The sequence below is a fragment of the Canis lupus genome, chromosome 6 (genome assembly GCF_048164855.1).
Source record: "Canis lupus baileyi chromosome 6, mCanLup2.hap1, whole genome shotgun sequence".
Lineage (NCBI taxonomy): Eukaryota > Metazoa > Chordata > Mammalia > Carnivora > Canidae > Canis > Canis lupus.
Window position 1 is genome coordinate 35837244 of NC_132843.1, and position 14781 is coordinate 35852024.

Below are 14781 nucleotides of genomic sequence, written 5' to 3' on the forward strand. Positions count from 1 at the left end.
AGATCAAGCCCCACATCAGGCTCTGCACTTAGCACAGAGTCTGCTTGAAATTCTCTCTCTGTCTCTCTCTCTCTCTCTCCTTCTGCCATTCTTGTGCTCACTCTCTCTCTCTCTCAAATAAATAAATAAATCTTAAAAAACAAAACAAGACAAAAAACCTTATAATTAATTAGGACTTTAAGAATGGATAGGATTTGGATTATGGAACAGATGGAATGGAAGGTTAGGATAAAATTATTTATTTCCAAAATTAGATATAAAAGCCAACTTGAAAAATAAATAATCCAATTGAGTCCAGTGAACTCTTCCTTCCTATTCACATTCACATTACCATCTTGGGGATAGCTTACCTATATCCACAATTTCACTCCAATAGATCATTTTAGTTTAAGTTTCTTGCAGCCTCAATTCATTAGTCAAAGAGATTTGGATCAGATGACTTCTAAATTCCTTTCTGATCAGAGATTTTAAGAATCATGAGTCATCAATAAACTGTTCAAAAGACCAACAATATTCTATTTTGAAAGATTATTTTGCAGGTTATGTAAATAATTACCCCCCTGGTTTATCCATTTGCCCATTCAGCATGTCAAACTTCAGTTAAGCAGAGCATTTTAGGATTGAGGGGGGTGTTCATATAAAGGGTGGGGATAGGTGGGGACAGGTCTGTCACATGCCTCTTTGACAGGACTGGGTACATATGTAAGTGATGTTCTTGGCTGCTGATTTGACCCTCTGTGGGAGGCAAAACAGTGCTTGAGTTTAGCTGAGAACTTGGGCTCAGAGAAGACTGGGTTTGAATCCCAGGTCTGCCATCTGCCAACTGTGTGACTTTGGCAACTTGACTCCTATAGGCATTGGTTTTTCTCATCTCTAAATGAGAGGTAATAGCATCCAATGTCAGAATTTCTGTAGGGATTAAAGTTAAAAGGGACAATGCCTGTAAAGTGTGTAGCCAAGTGTCTGAAAAATTAATAATCTAATATGCAATGATAATGAAAACAAGTCCATTTTTTAAAAAAAGAAAACAAAGTGCATTATTTGTAGCCATCAAACAGTGTATGTTCTTCTGGTTTTAGTGCTTCTTACTGCTTAATTTTACATACTACAGACTAAACCTATTATATTAGTTCATACCATGTATGAGTGAAATGAGAATTTGCTATTTCTGGTTGGGTACCTCACACATTAATCCATATACGTATTTTAAGCTCAGGACAAACAATGCTGCAGAAAAAGAGCTGACTATGTAGGTTAATACCATAGAAATAAGGGCTTTTTTTTTTAATTGGCATTAATTTTATGTATTGATTATTTTTCATGTCAATTTCATTTTTTTTCTCTCCAACACTATGCACCAGAAAAACACCATGCTTCTTTGTGAATGTTGCTCCCAGGACAGCTACTCTGTGGTGTTGGCAGCAGGTCACAAGGCAAGGCCGTGAGGGGCCAAGAGTCTGGCAAGATAAGGGCAAGGTCAGACATGTGAAAAATGGCTAGAGGGCAAGGGGTAAGCTATGAAGCATAGCTAAGGTCTGAGATGGGTCTGAGGAATTCTTCCAGCAGCATCAAAGATCAGGTCTCAAATGGAAGGCAGTGTCTTTCTCCTTTGTCGTGGTCATGAGAGGCCCACTGCAGCCCTGGCATGGACAGCAGCCTGACCCAGGGTGACCATATACTGATGGCCCAATCCTTGACATTTTAGAGAGCCCAGAGTAGGAATCACTGCCGAGACAACTGGTGCAACCAAGACCGTCCCGGAAGACTGTTCCGGGCAAACCAGGACCTGCAGTCTCCCAGCCCCGGGGTCCTTCTCCTTTTCACTTGGAATTAAACCATCTATCCAGCCCCACTCTGCCTGAAAAGCCCAGCCCTCAAATTCTAAGATCTCAGCAGCTGTCATAAAGCTCCCTTGCCTTAATCCCCATCACATATATAATCCATCCCCCACCCTGTTTCTCTTCCGTAGGGATGAATGAGAAGCTCCTCTCTGCCTCCAAATAGTCCATGGCTTACCAGCATCCCCATCTGCAGGCTGGGCCTCAGGTGAAGAGGGGGAGACACTCACCCTCAGGCACAAATCTGAAGGAAGTGACAAAAAGCTCAGTAATTAAGACAAATCATATTTCAATGTACTGTTTTTAAAAAATCAAAATTCCTGCCAAAACAATCCTTGATGAGAAATACATCAAAATTTCAAATAAAGACAGAATCAGTAGCAGCACTGTGCCAAGGCATATTGGAGCCTGAAGCAAAAGGAAACAGTCTACTGATCTTGTCTTTAGCTAAAATCTTGATGTTTCCTTCATTTTGGATTTTTGCATTAATTTTTATTTTGTAAAAAAGATTGCATTAAAATGACTACAGAGTTTTTTGGCCGTAGCTTCAATTTTGTGCCTCTCTTGCCTCACCCTAATCCTGGCCCTGAATTGTGTGTAAATAGCAGTAGCTGCCACTCACCTTGCATTTGGTAGGAAGCTGGCCTTGGGCTAAGTACTCTGCTTGTTTAATCCATACACTATCCCCTCCAGGTACTACTCCACCACACAGGGCTCTGCCTTCACCATGCTCCCTACTGGCACCTGCCCTCTTGACTATCCAAAACTCCCAAGTCAAGTTACTCTTTCTTAAAGGATAAAAAAACTTAAAGCTGAAAAAGACCCATTGAAACATCCTAATCCTTTGCTTTCTTTTTTCACATGAGAATTTCAGTCATATTAGAGGAGATAAGTGATGCCCAGGATCACACAGCTGTTGGTATTAGTGTCCATTTATTCATTAACTCAACAAATGCAAACTGAGCATCTAGTACATCCTCTGATATCGACGTGGGAAATAGAGTAAGGAACAAAGGGGACATTGTCCCTGCTCTCAAAGAACTTACATTCTAGTGTCAGTAGGACAGCCAGTGAACAAACAGACACACATAGACACCTATCAGACAAGAGTGTCTGAAAAATTGAATTGGGGTGAGGGGAAAAGGAATGGTGGGAGTGAGATTGGGGTTTTATTTTGTATAAGATGGTTGTGAAAGGATTTTTGGTAGGTGGTTTGAACAAATACCTAAATGAAGTGAAGGAAAGAGGAAGGTAGGTGGACAGGGTAGAGATGGTGGGAGATAGTTCTAGGGCAAGGTGCCTCTTCTTTGACACTATTGACATTTGGGGCTAGATAATTCTTTATTGGGGGGCTGGAAGGGGTGACCTGTACCCTTAATTGGAGGGTGTTTAAGAGCATCTCTGGCCTCTATCTAGTTGATACCAATAGCACATCTCTCTCATTTGTGACAACCAAAAGTGTCCCCTGACATTGCCAAGTATCCTCTGAGGAGTAAAGTTGTCCCCAGCTAGCACCAGAATCTGTGCACACAGTAAGAGGCAAGTGCAAAGGCTCTAAGTAGGTCAGGCTTTTCCCACACCTCAGAGCAGGCTCTCTGATACCTGTCAACCCCGCCAGCCCTAAGCACCACCACCTGCAGAACCAGCACCACCGACACACCACACACTGCGTGTCTCTGATTCACTTCACACTGACTGGCTGTTGGCCTTCCTTCATTCTCAAGAGCAAAAGCTCTCTGAGGGCCGGTGTCTAGCCTTCATTTCTTTGTATCTTATGAAGGTCTGGACTCCATGTAGACTGGCTGCATGCCTGCACACCCCCTTTCTGCTCCTGCATGGTGGACACACTGGGAAGAATGGGAAACACTGGAAGCTCGAGGCCACCTCTGGAGAACACCGTGTCCCTGTACCACAGCCCAGCCCATGCCCTCCTGTGAATTGCCCTCTCCATGTACTTAAGGCTGTGGTGCTTTCACAAAGAGACAACACGTGAGGAAAGTTCACCTTCCACTCAATTAACCTTGAGAGAGAAGGGGGTTTTTTTATTTTTTCTTTTCTCCCCCAAGAGACTTTTTTTTTTTTTTTTTTTTGATGACCTTTTTGAAGCATCTTATTTTCTGGGCAAAAAGCCAAATGATATACTCTCTTCCCAGCTGCAGGGCTGTTGTAGATTCTCAAAGCTGAGGTAAAGACAGCCTTTGGAATAAATACAAGATGGGCAGTGGGGTTGGGGGAATGTAAAGAAATGCCTTATTATTCAAGCCAAGATGTGCCTGGAGGGATAGAGTCTATAAGACCCATGAGATGCAGGGACCTGGAGACCTCAGGGCTGCCAGGCACTCCCCCCAATTAGGGAGCATGCATGAATATGAATTTTAAAAAATCAATTCCACTTTGGGTGAAAGTTGAATATTAATAAGTTATAACAAAGCATATCTTGCAGAGTATTTTGCAATATATGAAGGGATTTTTTTTTACCTATTTAATCTCTGAGTCTCAGATTCAGTTATCAAATAAGATTGAATCTTATTTAAGATTGGATCACTAGTAGGGCAGAATAAGTGGTATAGCACATTTTCAAACAATTTGTTGGACAGTGGTACCTAAAGGCTCCCCTATCCCATCCCAGATGTTCAGTGTCCCTGATGGTAGGTTTAGAAAGGAGCAGCACACACCTCCTCTCTCTCTCTCCCCAGCACAGGGCCTCCAAAACCAATTGCATGTATGTGCAGAAGGGAAAATGAAAGAAAGCACCCTGACCAGCTCTACCTCCTTATGGGGTTTTACCACTGGCAGCTCTGGTGGCAAAGGGAGATTTGTGAACCTGGCCAGATTTGCTTCAGATCCAGTTTTGCCCCCTCTCTCCAAGGCCCATAACCAGTTGGGAGACGTAGAATCTTAGAAGCATTATTTGAAACCAACAGTGTAGAAAGAGTCACTGGATGATGGTTTGTTTCGTAGGGACCAGGAAGCTGTGACTAGGAGTCAGAAGGCTGTGCTGGTGAAAAGGAAGAAGAACCACAAGGTCAAGAGCACAGTGTCAAGATCTGGACTGCCTGGATTCCAATTCTGGCTTTGGTACTTGCCATCTATCCTCATGACCTTGGCCAAGTCCCTTTACCTCCCTATGCCTCCATCTTCCCATCTGTAAAATGGATATAATAGGAGTAGCTGCTTCTTAGGGGTGGGAGGAGAAGGGGTATTATGGATTCAGATGCACCCCAACAGGGACCTGAGTATCAGTGATCAAAAGTGGCCAGGACGGGTGACAGGAAGCTGAAGATAAGCATGCACAATCTCCCTGGAGAATGGTGTTGAGAGGTGTGCTGTGGGTGTGAGGGAGCTGCAGGTTTCAGGCTACAGCATGAAGGGAGAGAGATGTAGAAGAGACATCCTTCCCCAGGACATGTTGGGCACCACTGCCTAACATCTACCATCCTACAGCCCCCAGGGTGAGGCCCTCAGGCCAGGATCCAGTAGCACAAAAGAGCTCTGGAACAAGTTTGCAGAAATGGGCATTAATGTAGAGGCATCTCTTAAGTCCCAGTTCCTATCATTAGTCTCCATTTGCTGTCACAGAATGAAGGACCAGTGATTTGTGTTCCATGAAAATGTTCTTCCCGGAACATTAGGAAAGGAGAATTGGCATCATTGCAAAACCCAGAGTGGCCCTGCTGCTTCTGAGCAGGGAACCCCTCACTCAGGGTGACACTCAGGAAGAGAAGCCTCTCCCTTTGGGCGGGCTATGGGTGACTCACACCCCCAAATCTGTTCACCTCCTACCCCCTGCTAAAGAGTCTTTTCTTCCTGACAGTGTCTTGAAATAATCAACTAGCCATGCGCTGATTTTAGCACCACCTCTGCTGGCTCATCAGCCATCCCTACCTCAGTGAATCAGGCTAGAACTGAAAGAGAGCTTTGAATATTTCTAGTCCAGCTCCTCTTTTTGTAGAAGATCAAGCTACAACCCAGAAAGATTTTTAATTTGCCCAAGAGCACATTTACCAGCCACATGACAGTGTCTGAGCCTCCATGTCCTCATGGGTTTTTGGAGCTGTATCAGCAAGGTAGAGGTAGAGTCATGTCACTTGAAATCTGGATGGTGTACCTGATGACCTTTCACAGCTGTAGCAAGGTTAGAAAACTCACAGAATGTTTGATGCAAGTGAGTATACTGATGTACAGAAAGCTATGTGTCAGGGTACAAATGACAGTTAAAATAGGACAGTTATAATGAGGTACTCTCTGTATAGCAGGAGATGATTCAAGATGAGAGGACCATTCATGACCACAGTTCTAGAGTAGGGTGGATTTTATTTTAATTTTTTATTTAAATTCAATTTAATTAACATATAGTATATTATTAGTTTCAGAATTTGGTGATTCATGAGTTACATGTAACACCCAGTGCCCATTCCGTCACATGCCCTCCTTAATGCCCATCACCAGTTACCCCATTCCCTCACCCACCACCCCTCCAGCAACCCTCAGTTTGTTTCCCATAGTTAAGAATCTCTTATGGTTTGTCTCCTTTTCTGTTTTCATCTTTTGGGCTAGGGTGGATTTTGTAGAGATCCCTCAGTGTTTCAGCACTTCTGCTGAGTGAGTGAGTCTGTGAAGGTAGGAGACACTAACCTACTATTCACCTCCCCAAGGTGCCCTGTCATTTGCAACCCTCTATTCCCAGGGCCTCACCAAGTGCCTGGTACATAGGCTACTCAGAACACAGTCAGGAATCTAGGGAATATACAGTCCTATCCAGTTCTGACATTTGGGAACTAAATTGGGAAGCTAGAAGCACTCATGCTATGACCTCTCTCACCTCAGTGGGTGGCTGTCATCATGGCTTTGATAGACCTGTGTGGGGCAGGCCTATCCTGGTTGAACAAGAAGATGAGAAAACTATGTATTCAGCCCGAGACTCTTTACCTCCGACCCCTTAACTGAATCTTGTTCCTCTCACCCTCAGCCATTTCCCACCCAGCATCCAGTGCCCTCATGTGCCCCATCCTTGTGAACCTTCTTCGGTCACTAGTTCATTCCTCTTCTGGGTTCTTCCAAGTTCCTTTAATACCTCAAAACTGCTCTTGAAGAAGACAGAGCCATTGGGTTCTGAGGGATGGAGGGGCCATTTTCATGAAGCTGTAATCTGTTACCTTCTCAAGCATCTGATCTGAGGAGAAGAGGTGGAGACTGAGACCTCCTCACTGACACACTCCACAAATCATGGACTGGCTCCTCACCTGTCTTCCCCACGTCTGCTTCCATGTCGTCCCTTTCCACCAAAGTCTTCCTATTGGTGTGCTGTTCATATTCGAGCTGCCTAGTCCACCTTGGGGTAGGGGAAGCCCAAAATTTGTGATTCAGGTTGAACTTCCTGACTGTTCCCAAGAGCCCTCCACAAGAGGAGATTTTTCCAACCTAAAATAGAATTAGAGTTTAGGTTTTAAAAAAATCTTGGGATCCCTGGGTGGCTCAGCGGTTTGGCACCTGCCTTCGGCCCAGGGCATGATCCTCGAGTCCTGGGATCGAGTCCCACGTCGGGCTCCCTGCATGGAGCCTGTTTCTCCCTCTGCCTATGTCTCTGCCTCTTTCTCTCTCATGAATAAATAAATAAAATCTTTAAAAAAATAAAATAAAATAAAAAATAAAAAAATCTAAGGAAGCCCCAGCAAAATCTACTCAAACCAACAACAGAGACTCCGCACTAAATAAAGAAAATATCAGTAACATTTTACATATCTTAAATTAGTAATAATGGGTCCTAATGAGTTCTGTGCTATTAATTCCATTTACCATCCCTCCCTCCCTGGAAACTTTTCACGTTCTTCCTCCCCTGCAGCTTTAATGAGATACTTGTAAATTCATTTTGCTTTGTTGCAGAAAATACCCTAAGAAGCATTTGGAATATATGGGCCTGGTCCTTGGGTGTCTTTAAGATTTTATTGTCTCCTGCCTCCTGGGTCTTACTGTGTGACTTGGAAGCTGGAGAGAGAAAAGGCTTTGGCTTGCCTTTATTTATTAACTTATTGGGATGCCAAATGGGCATTCCTCAAATCTTTTCTCAATACATTATGTCATAGGCCTGGGGCACCTGCCCCAGTCCTTCCTACCAAATTTCACCTCTCACCTCCTTCACAAAGGCCATTTCAACATTATTTTTCCCCAGTTCATCTTCACTGTCCCCCCAAAAGTGTTATCCCTATTTTCACTTTTCCTACTGCATTCTTCCCAAGTCCTTCTGTTTCTTATTATTCCTGACACTGACAACCTGCTGGTCCTAGCAGTCCTGGTTGCTGAGCAGACACAGAGAAGTAAATCAGAGTTTGCTAGTTTTTATTGCATTAGGGGAACATGCATGGGGGAGAGCATTACTGTGGTCACTTCTCAGAGATGTTCCTCTGCATTAGGGACATTGAAGAATGTGAGGATGAATCTGAGTGACAGGGTCATCTCCAGGGGCTACCTAGCTTGGGTGTAATTGAGCGATTTATTAATGAGAATTACATTTCTCTTTCTTCCCCGCCCCCCCTCAGCTAGGAGCAGCATTTTGAGCCATCCTTTAGTAGAACCAGACTAATCTCCTTTTCTTAGGATCTACTGTAATTTAGTTTTGGCCCTAGGAATCTAACCCTCAACTCTGCTAGGAAGCCTCACACTGACATTTGAGATCTAAGTGTCTAGAATAATTTTGGCTCTCTAAAGAGCTAGTTTGAAACAAAATCCATTTTTATAGTCAGAGCCAGCCTCATGTTTAGACAGAACCCACCTTTGCTTATATGATACAGCATGAAGGGCAATGATAAGACCTTCAAAATCCCCCCAAACTTATTTCTCTCCCAAGTGCCTTAAAATCACATCATATAAGAGTAAGAATATATTTCAGTTAGGAAGCATTACTCGCCTTCAGCATTTTTAATTTTTTTTTCAAATTTATGTATTTATTTGGAGGGTGAGGGGCAGAGGAAGAAGGAGAGGGAGAGAGACATTCAGTCTCCTTACTGAGTGTGGAGCCCAACATGGGGCTTGATCTCACAACCCTGAGATCAGACCTGAGCTGAAACCAAGAGTCTGACACTTAACTGACTGAGCCACCCAGGCGCCCCACCTTCAGCATTTTTTAAAAGACAAAAACCCAAAAGGAACTGTGAACCATCCATTCTGCATAATTTCTACGAATTAATGCTAGGTGATTTTCCTCCCTGGGAAAGTCTGGGTGACACTGGACACTGGGATCATTGCAGGTGGGAATCAAAAGGGAACACAGGGCAGAGGGAGGCAGAAGGTGGAGGAGAAAGTGCAAGAAACAAACTTCGCAATTTCCCCAGGTGCCAGGCTTACCTAAAAGAAACACGTGCTCTAAAAGTACCCCAAAACATCAAGCTATCATTTAGAAAGTGACAAACCCCAAGCAAAACAAATCAATGTTTCTGTTTTCATAAATCCATAGAAAACATTTCTTTTTCCCTCTTCAGCAGTTTCAAACACAGGGCAAATATTTTCATACTACTCCATAAATCTGGAGTCTGTTAAACTATGGGGAGTTTCCTCTTCAACTGTCCCCCATAACAGCATCGAAAGGGAAAATAAAACCTCAGTACCAAAGGCATAGACTTTTAGAGCCCGCTGACTGCTGGAACTGCGCCCTTGTTTCCAGAGTCTTTGGCCAGCCAGCATCCTGCATGCCGAGCAGGCAAGAGCCTTGTAGGCCATCTAGCAGGGCCTGTAAATTCCCCAGTTTTAAGGCCCCCTTGTGAAGCTGCCAGGCAGGAGGTATATATTGTTCACTAGAGCCTGAGGGTTTCAAGATATATGATTTGAAACAGAGCCGAGGAAGAGTACATAGACAGAGAGGCTGTTCTACCTCAGTGACTGTTCCATGTAATTGAAACGGATCCCTTTAAGGACTAGGACCATTCTGAAGTTTTAATTATTTAATAGGAAAAGCTTTTTAACTGGTAGTGTGTGCTTCCTTGTGAGCAGGTTGGTGGAAAAGCTTTGGGAGCAGGCAGCTCGACATTTGAATCCCAGTCCTGTACTTAAAATGTGAATAAATCTGAAGAGGTTTGGGTTTGTTTTGTTTTGTTTTGTTTTTTTTTGTCTGCATTTAACATCTTCAGACTTGAATTTTCTCACTTGCAAAATGGGATCATGCATAATCCGCACATGTCTGTGAAATGTAAGTGAGGCACAGAGCAAACTGTTTGTCACCTACTAGGTACTCAATATACAGTCTCTGCATTATCACATCATTAGGATTATTCCCCCCCCCCTTTTAAAACAACATGTACTGAACATGCATTAACGTTTTGTTTCTCTGAAGGTGGATAATATTTGATGAATGCTTATTTTTATAATGCACTGTGATACGGAATGCCCTTGGGAGCCCAGGAAGTAGACAGGCAGGTTCAGCCTCTGACATAAGCAGGCCCATCTGCACTACCTACCTGGGAGCTCTGCTGTCCCTTCTCTGCCAGGAGCCTTGGATCTGGATTTCCTATAAATGGACAAAGTGGGAGCAGTTGGGCAGAGGGTGAGGAATGGGGACAACCCTTGTGGCTAAAGAGCCTGAATTCAGCACTGAGCTTGCTCACCCCTCAGCCTTATGGACTTGGCCTCTCTGAGCCTCAGTTAGGGAGGCAGACAGCAAGGGCAGCCCCGCCCTCCTGGGTGGCAGCAAAGATCAAGGGAGATGATGCACGGGGGGGGGGGGGGGGGGGGGGGGGGGGGGGGCAGAGCCTCAGTCAGATGCAATGTCTGGTGCATGGCAGATGCTCAATAAACGGCAGCTCCTGTTACCAACGAATGGCCACAGTGGAACAGCAAAGCCATTCAAGCTGCAGCTTTATACTCAGTCCAATAGCGAGCCATGATCTGGTCACAGCCAGGTTCCTAGGGTATCCTAACCCTGCAGTCATCCTTTCCTCAAAGCCCCAATTCCACCAGGATTTCACACATGTTGAGCGAGGCAGCACTGCAGTGCATGGTGCATGTCACACAGCCCACCGAGAGGCTGGTGACAGTGAGCCGCTAACCCTAGACACCAAGGTCTCCCAGTGAGCGTGTGGAATGTGCGGCAGTGTGCACACAGTGGGTGCGGGGTGCCCTGCCATGAAATGAACCCATGACACATGGTGGCCCTGGGGGAAAGACACGTTGAACATTAGTAAGCACTTTGTGACAGTCCTTTGCTTTACTGTTGATGGAAAGAGCCTCCATGCTTGGAACCAGCTGAAAAAGCCCAAATCAGCCCAAGGTGATTAGCCTCACTGCAACCCCCCCCCCCCCATTTTTCCCAGTATCTCTGATTTCCAGGATCCGTCATACCAGTTGACCAGTTGCAAGGATGACTAAAATATCAGAAGACCTTGGGACTCTAGCACCTAAGAACTGAGTGATGTGGGTGGCATTGTTTGTGTCTCTCCTCCCTCATGAAAAGCATTGGGGTCCAGAGTGAGGTGGGTACTTTACCAAGAGCCTGAAAACCAGAATCCCTGCCTGGCCTTTGCTACCAATTAGCTGTTTGCCTTCAGGTACCTTTCTCAGCTGCTCTGGTCTGCAGATTTCCCAGCTCCAAAGTGAGAGTCTTGGCATAAAGAGCTGCACAAGCCCTTGTTGGCTCTGAAAGCCCATTGACTTCTGAAAAAAAAGAGTGCCAGGTCTCAGCTTGACTCAGTTTACAGAACTGCACAGCATCCTATGTATGTCAGCTCAGCTCCCAGTTTGGTGGGACCTGGCACACTAACTCCCAGTGATGCCTTAGGGATGAGTTAGTTATAATATATCAAATAAGGTAGAGCCAAAAGCTACCCTTTAAAAAAATAAAGAAATTAAAAATCTGGATGTGTGGCGATGTTAAAGTGTGTGTGTCAGGGGGAGGTAGGGGCACTGCATGCAATTTATAGTTTCTATTTTTTGCTCATTCCTTGCCTCTGTGAAACGCTAGCAAGTCTGAAGGGACACTTGCAAATCTGCCCAATGTCAATTCCACTCGTAGAGCAGTCCATCTTCTCTGCAGTGTGTGACCTTTGCAGGTTGTCACATCCTGGGCATGGCACCAAGCGGTCCTCCAAGGGTGCTGGTGTGGGGGAGCAGGCCCCGAGCTGCGGGGTGGTACAAGCGGCAGTTTCCGGGCCTGGTGCCAACCTCCAGATAATTGCCAGCAGCCAGAGAGAGGTGGTCGAGGTTGGCGGAGCCTGTCTCTGACAGATAGATGGTCCCCTCCTCGCCACTGCAGCATCGTGGTGGTGAGAAGGAGAGCAGGGGAGCCAAAAAGCAGGTGGGGAGGCAGGGCGCAGGGGGAAGGCAGGAGGGGGGAGGAAGAGGCAGCACGAGAGAGACAGGGAGACGATGAGGGGAGAGAGAGAGCTAGAGAAATGACAGAAAAGAGAGCGTTGGGAACCATGGCGAGGTCAGCTAGAGAGGGAAGAAAGCAGATTTGTAGCCAGAGACAGATGGAGGAGAGCCAGAGCCAGAGAGAACAGTGCAGGAGCAGAAGTAGGGGAAGAGACAGGAAGAGAGCTCTTCATGGCGCCTCACCCACAGGTAGGCCCTGGAGATCTCTGAGCATCCTGCAAGAGGAGAGGAGCTGCAGGGCCAACAGCATCAGCGTGCAAAGGGGCAAAGAAAGGAAAGCATCCTGACCGGCTCCAGCAGCTCCGGTGGCCAGGGGGGTTTCATGGAGGCAGCCAGGCTCGCCCCACATGCCCGTTTTGTCTCATCCCTCCAAAGCCCAGGCTGAGAAGTCCACGACGGGGCTGCTTTCCCTTCCCTCTCCTTTTCCCCTGGCCTCAGAGGTAGGACAGTGGTGGTGAGGGGTGGGCTCAGACTGCAGAGAAGCTGGCTGCTTGGCTGGCTCAGAGGAAGCACCCCACCCCCGCACCCCCCGGGGCGGGGGAGACCCTTGACTTGGGTAGACATATGGGAAGCCACGCTGTGAGGTGGGAAATGGAGATGACTGCGAGGTTATAAATTATCAGAGACCTCACCTGGGTGGGAAATGGGGGGAAAATATCATCCTGGTTTTCGGGGTACCTAATACCTACCAATAACAACCACCCACATTTACTGAGCACCTAATTATATGCCAGGCATTGGACTATAAGCACTTTGCAGAAGCTACAGACTTTATCAGCCAGTAGAGTCTGCAGTCTGTGCAGATAAACCATGCCTCCTGAGTCCATGGGCTCATGCCAGTCAGACCAGAGTTTTCTGTCTTGCACTGACATGTACAGATTTACTCCTGTATAATAATACTCACTGGACATCAGTGTGTGCGAGGCTGCGCTGGGGCCCAGTTGGTAGGAAAGCATGCTGGTCTGTGGTGAAGGGCTGGGGTGGGGATGGGAAGAAAAAAAAGATGATGGACAAGGACAGAGAGACAGGAGTGCTGCACCCAAGGAGCCTGAAGTCCACTGGGGAAGGGACGCACGTGCACCAGTAGTTCCCAGTATCGCAAGCGCAGAGGGCAAGAGCTGAAGGAATGTGCTGTGAGGGTCCAGAAAAACACGAGGTTCTTTCCGAATGGGAGGAGCAGGGCCAGCACATGGCATGAGCTTCTCCTGAGCCAGGCCCTGAGGCATGACTTCAAAACACAAGACAGTTAAGTGCAGAGAAAAAGTGCCTTCCCACTAGACAGAATTGCCCATGCAAAGGCACAGAGATTGCAGAGACAGGCTGCAGCCGGGAGAGCTAAGGCCTGCATCACACTAGCAGGCTCTCCAGTTAGTTGGGGGAGCAACAAAAGAAGCCAGACAGGTAGGTAGGAGTCAGTCTGAGGGAGGGTTGGGTTCCGAGTGCAGTGGGTGGTCACTGAAGGCGTCTGATCAGAAAAAGAGGCCTCCCAGCCACCTGCACTGCCCTGTGAATGAGTGAATGGCCACATTCAGGCTGCTTTCCCTTAACAAATACTCATCCTGTCCCCACTGTGTGGCTGGCCCCGTCTAGACAAATGGGCTCAACGGAAGACAAAGCAGACCTTTGTTCCCTGCCTCGTGGAGCTCTCATTCTTGCAGGGACACACGCATTCTATGTCTTAGCTACCAAGGATGGGACTGGGTCAGTGAGAGCATGACTTTTAGGGTTCATATGCAGCCAAGAATCAACCCACTAGGAGGCCCCACGGCTGCCATGGAAGGGCACCTGGTCTTGGCAGCCAAGGGCAATACAAGGGCATCTGGAATCTGTGATGAGAAGAGTCACAGACAGGAGGTGTTGGAAAGCCAGGCCTTACTTGATTGCCATTAACCATTAAACTGGCTTCAGTAATAAAAAGTGATTTATAGGCTCATGTAGCCCGACTCCTGAAAAACCAGGGTTGGGAACTGGCTTCAGGAATAACTAGGATTGAGGATGATGTGAGTGCCACCCATCCCTCAACCTCCATTGACGTTTCTCTGTGGGTGTCATGTCATTTCCTCAAATTGTCTGTTGTCGAGAATTTGGCATCAGCCCTTTAAGGCTTTGTGTCCTGACAGTTCAGCAGCCAGACAGGGAAGTTGACCTCCTCTGCCCAACTCCGCTCTACAATTCCTAGGGAAGAACTGTGGCTGAGCTGGCTTGGGTCACATGCCCATACCCTGGGCCAGTCCTGACAGCCAAAGGGGTCATGAGGCTCTATGAGGTACCCGGGCCAAGTGACCTGTTCCCCTTCACAGCTACTAGAGACAGAGGGGGAATGAAAATCATAAATGTCTGCTGATAGTATTGTGACAACTTAAACCCCACTTTACTTAATGGACCATTATGCTGAGGGGTGCCCCCAGCATCTCTCCAAAATGCATAATACAGGTCACTCCTCCTCAATTAGTCTGGTACATAAATAGTACTCTCCCCACTCCACCTCCACAAATTATAGTAATAGCATTGAACAATTTAGAGCAAGAGAAAACACAATATGAACAAGCTTTCCTGGAGGAAAGTAAAGTGAATCATTTTAAAGATA

The 14781-nt window shown here is 46.3% G+C and overlaps 1 protein-coding gene across 2 annotated transcripts in view; it reads left to right on the forward strand.

Moving 5' to 3' along the window:
- The window catches only part of LOC140635212 (urea transporter 2-like), a 470205-nt gene that overhangs the window by 290377 nt on the left and 165047 nt on the right, over positions 1-14781 (forward strand). Inside the window, exon 3 of one of the 2 annotated variants that reach the window (XM_072829450.1) lies at positions 4800-4916. The exons of the other annotated variant lie outside the window; for it this stretch is intronic. The gene's annotated coding sequence lies outside the window, so the exon portion shown is untranslated. The remainder of the gene's footprint in view (positions 1-4799; positions 4917-14781) is intronic. 2 annotated transcript variants of the gene reach the window in all.